At 38.3% G+C, this 4,968-nt stretch overlaps 1 long non-coding RNA gene across 1 annotated transcript; it reads right to left on the bottom strand.

The window, feature by feature from the left end:
* Positions 1 to 4,310: 4,310 nt before the first annotated feature.
* On the bottom strand, positions 4,311 to 4,689 carry LOC146381615 (uncharacterized). Its single transcript, XR_014800956.1, has 2 exons — positions 4,578 to 4,689; positions 4,311 to 4,478 (listed from the first exon to the last, which is right to left on the bottom strand). It is a non-coding gene; the product is annotated as an uncharacterized LOC146381615 (long non-coding RNA).
* Between the last annotated feature and the right edge of the window lie 279 nt (positions 4,690 to 4,968).

Here is a 4,968-nt window from a genome sequence, read left to right as displayed (position 1 = left end):
TGCCCATTAACCTTATAACTCCTGTTGTGTGTGTGTGTGTGTGTGTGTGTGTGCGTACAGAGAGACAGCCAGGTTCATATAAGAGCAGATCAAATGATCCATCAATAAAGGATAATGTTGGATAAGTGTTTCAATATTTATATCCTTTATTAGATGTACATGTGGTTGGGTTATTTGCCTTTTGGTTGAAAGTACACTGAGAGAGGACTTTTTTTTTATTAGTGCTCTTAATAGTATTATTTTTTTTAAAATCTAATTGAATACAATCTATTTGTGTATGATTGTCAGTCCAAAGAGGGAGAGAGGAAAGAGGGGGACATGGGGAGAAAGTACAAGGTCAGGAAGAACCAGGTAAGAAAACAGACAGGGAATAGTAACAGGCACAACAGAAACTGTTAAACTGGCAAAGAAAAAAAAACAACTAATTTTACTCATACAATCTGGAAGTTGTCTTCTCCCTATATTAAAGCTGCTATACAGAATCTGCAAAACAAACTGGGTTGTCAGCCCTGGCACTGGATTACCATGTTGAGCTTCAGTCAGAGGAAGTCACGGTTGCCAAAAACGTTTTGAAGCTCAAGAGTGAGGCTGGTGCCATTCCAGATATGTTAACATTGTACAATTTTCTGGATAATCAGATCTTCCCCACACTGAAAACTGTTATTCAGGTTGCCCTAACAAACCCAGTTAACAGCTGTAGCTGTGAAAGGTCTTTTAGTGTCTTGAGTCAGCTCCATAACTGGCTGAGAAGGACCATGGGTCAAAGCAGACTCCAGCACCTGGCTGTGATGTCAGTTGAGAAAGAGATGCTTGAGAGACTTGACCACCAAAATGTGATAGACAGATTTACCAACCTCAAGCTGAGGCAACATAGGTTAAAAGAAAAGAAAAAAATCTGCAGAGCCATAGTAGTATCGGCAGTAAAGATCTTTTCATACATTGTATACATTGTACCAAAGGCCAAGGTGTCTCAGTTTTTCCAATTTTTAAATAATATTTTGTACATTTCAAGGACTCTTCTATTTTTGGAGTGTATTTTTATGTATCTGTATTATATTATACATACACTTTAAAAGTGAATCTCTGTCCAAAAAATGCACTCAGTTTACTTTTTACTCACTGTGAGCATCATTCATTATTCTCCTGCAGCAATTAAGGTTAGGATATGTATTTTTTTAAATTCCAATCCATTCTTCTTTAGCAGCATTTAAATATCCTTTATCAGATTTGATGGTTTTGTTACAGACTTTTCAAAAAAGTGTTTTGCTTTTCTTCCACAAATGTGGGGATTAAATTGTGTTAAAATGTACAAAACAGTCATGTTATGTTTTGTGACTAGGACCCAGGCACAGAGAGACTTAGTGAATTTAAGAATCTTATGATTTAATAAAGAAATTTGCAGACTTGCACAGAGAGGGTAAAATTATGATGACTGATAACGGAGATGAAGACAACAGACGATGAGGACAGGGAGGAACAGGGGTTTAAATGCACCAAGGAGACAGTCAAAGGGAACTCGGGATAACTGGAGAAATTTAAGGATGCAGGGACTGACAGAGACAGGGAAGAAGTCTCATTGTGACAAGTAAAGTTTGCCTTGCCTGGATGGGCAGCTCTCTGGGTGCTCAGCACCCCCAAAGCTCTGATCCTAGAATCGCCCCTGGCTAGTGGGACTTATTTTCAAAAAAGTTTAAACGTTCTTCAATAACTCTTTATACGACAAGGAACCATATATGGTAACTTAAAGCTGACGTCCCTCTCAGTGAAATCATCAAAACATGGATTTATCCCAGTCAGTAAGCGAAAATGGTTCCATTGCATCTGACCAATCAGCAGTGGCCCAGATCACTTTAAACTGGAATTCATCCCCCCACCCTACTCTCACTCCTACTTTTATATTACCACAACCAACAATGGTAAGTTGATGAAACTCAAACATTTATGCTTGAATAGTTTTGCTAAATGTTGAAATAAGTATTGTTTGCTTAGGGAAGTAGAGTGGCAGACTTTTCTCATGTTCATTCTGGGACTTTAAGAGACATATTACATTTAGATACAAGCAACTGTGCTATCCTGTTAAATTATTACTTTCTGTAAGAGCAGAACTGGTGAAGTTTGTTGCCCACTTCCCATATTAATGTTACTGTTTTATTAATTAGCCACAGTTGCCATCTGCTACCCTAGTGACAACTTAAGAGACAGCTAATGTGGCTATTGGGTAAGTGCTAATAGTTGAATGGCTAACATTTTAGTGCATGTCAGCCAGGTCAACATTTATGCTAACTGTTTAAAACTTAGGTGTTGTTGAAATCGAACTTTAGTGACCTCACTAAATTCCTCATAAATACCGGGGTGTTAGCTTTTGTTTTGCAGCTGCTAATGAAGGGCCATGTGCCTGTCTGTGTATAGTTGTGCTGTGTCCACTGGAGGAGGCAAAGATAGCACTGTTTCTGTACTGCTGCAAACAGGAAATCTATTATTGTTATTTTTAGCACTGATTAATACGAAAGCATTTTTTTCAGAACTTTGGTTTTGAAAGGACTCATGAGGCGACATCTCTTCTGAATAATCTTAACAAATTGGAGCTTTTCAAAACTTCACTCAATTCACAAAGAGAGAACTTTCTTATGTTTTGATTTTGATGTTGCGCGACACAAGCACGTCCAGGTAAGCGTGTTCTCACAATCGCACAGTAGAGTTGTCTGCTTGAATATCAGATTCGCCTATATGCCACGCTACCTATATTCTGTCATGTTTTTTTATATTATAAATATAATATTAGTGAAAGTAATTGCTTCTTGTACTCAATCACAAAGAGAAATAGGTCTTAGATTATGCCCTGTGTTATATGAGAATATATTTGTGTGAATAATAAAAAAGACTGTTTACAGTTGAATGATTGTGTCACTCTAAATAACGCCACATCTTGACAGGTGCACCTTTGTGTATGTGCTACAGTGAATTTTGTGTGATGTGGATGTATGAATTTTAATGCTGACCAGTATAAGAAGTGACTGTATGTGGTTAAGGTTTTAATGGTACTGTCCGGTTCTTCATTGCTCTGGTTTTCATATATCTGTGAAAGAGAACAGAAGAATATCGAGAAACTTGAGCAGACAGTACTTCATTATAATTTTATTTCACACTTAAGAGCAAAGCAGAACCACTTTTAGGCCACGTCCAGGACTAAATGTATCCACTTAAAGCAACAAGAGAGAAACTCTAAGGAAAGTAAGTGCAGTCGAGGTTTTTAGTACTGAGTAAACTGCCTGCATAATTCTGATTGCAAAACAAAAGAAAGATAATTACCTTAACCTTTCTGGAAGATTGAATTCTGTAATTTGTGATAATCTATATAGACGTACCTGTTATGATGGTTAACGCAATTTATGAGATTCACAAATACAAAGAAGAACTGGGTGTGCATTATTTCATTTCATCGTTGTCACCGAGATGTGGAACATGCAGTGTCAAGTGTGACAATTTAACCCTAACATGTAATTTTCTCTCCTGTGTGTTACTAAAGGATAACTAGCATGGTTCGGATTTCCCATGACTCCGCAGCAAGCGAAGACAATTCACTTAAGTCTTAGGGCTCTTGAGTATTTTTAAACTTGAAAAAACTGTTGATAGCTGGGGTCATCATAACCAGTGGCAGGTGAAATCCTAGTATGCCTCTATGCTCATACTTTTATATTTTATAGTACTAGTGCGCATGCGCCAACCAGCGTGCAGCCTGTTACAGTCACTCCTGCTTTTTCTCTTAGTTTAGCTCTGTTTTCTTACGTATTCTTTTTTTTTTCTTTTTCTGACTTTTCATCCGTTTATTATCTTCCACTCAATCATGTGGATTGAGAGAGTATTTGTTCTTCTGGTGGCTATTTATTAATAAGTGACTTTTATGTATATGTATGCCTGTATATATTGTGCTATTCTTAGTTAGTGTATTGTCTGTCTTTGTTAATGTTTGTTTATATATATGTTCACACACATATATACACATATATATATACATATATATACACATATATGTATGTATATATATATATATACACACACACACACACACACACACACACACACACATATATATATATATATATATATATATATATATATATATATATATATATATATATACACACACACACACACACACACACACACACACACACATATATATATATATATATATATATATATATATATATATATATATATATACACACATGTGTGTGTATATATGTAGTGTCACGGTTTGGCATGGCAAACCGTGGGGGGTGTGGGGAAGGAGGACCCAGGCGCGGCGCTCTGTGTGTAAACAGTGCGTTTATTTACAGTGTATGAAACTAAACAACAATAAATCCCCGTGCTTTCCCCAGACTCCCGTGTCGTGTCTTCTCCCAGTGTTTGTGCTCTCCGCTCCCGTGTCTCAGCACTCCCCCGTGCTGGCTGCTGTCTGGCACTCCACCCCTCTCCTGGGGACACAATAGAAGCAGCCGTCAGGACACATAGAACCGCGGGCATACACACACACACACACACACACACTAACCAAGCACAACGGGGTGACTAACGTGGAGTCTCAAGCAATGATCCCGCGTCGGTGGGAGCTCCAAGACTCTCCTAAGTAGCTCCCCCGACGAGGCCTGATCAGCAGCAGGTGTGTGGCTTCGGGTGTGGCCAGACCGTCAGTAGGGCCACACCCACCAGGCCTGAAGGCGCCCGCCGAAACACATATACACACACACGCAAACAGGGAGAAAGACAGCAACACCAAATATACATACAATAATAATAATATAATTCATAACTGCTCAGGGATCCTGGGTCGCTCAGACCCAGGACCCTGACATATAGGGTTTTTGAGCTATCAATATCTGTTTCTTTGTATTCCAAATTAGTATTACCTCGTCGGTATCCTTATCTCTTTGTATCTTGTTGTTAAATGTTTGCCAAGTCTATGTT

The sequence above is a fragment of the Perissodus microlepis genome, chromosome 8 (genome assembly GCF_051167445.1).
Source record: "Perissodus microlepis isolate ML-2025 ecotype Zambia chromosome 8, ASM5116744v1, whole genome shotgun sequence".
In the NCBI taxonomy this organism is placed as follows: Eukaryota; Metazoa; Chordata; class Actinopteri; order Cichliformes; family Cichlidae; genus Perissodus; species Perissodus microlepis.
Note: the sequence above shows the minus strand (reverse complement) of the source record. Positions and strands in the feature narration are given on the sequence as shown.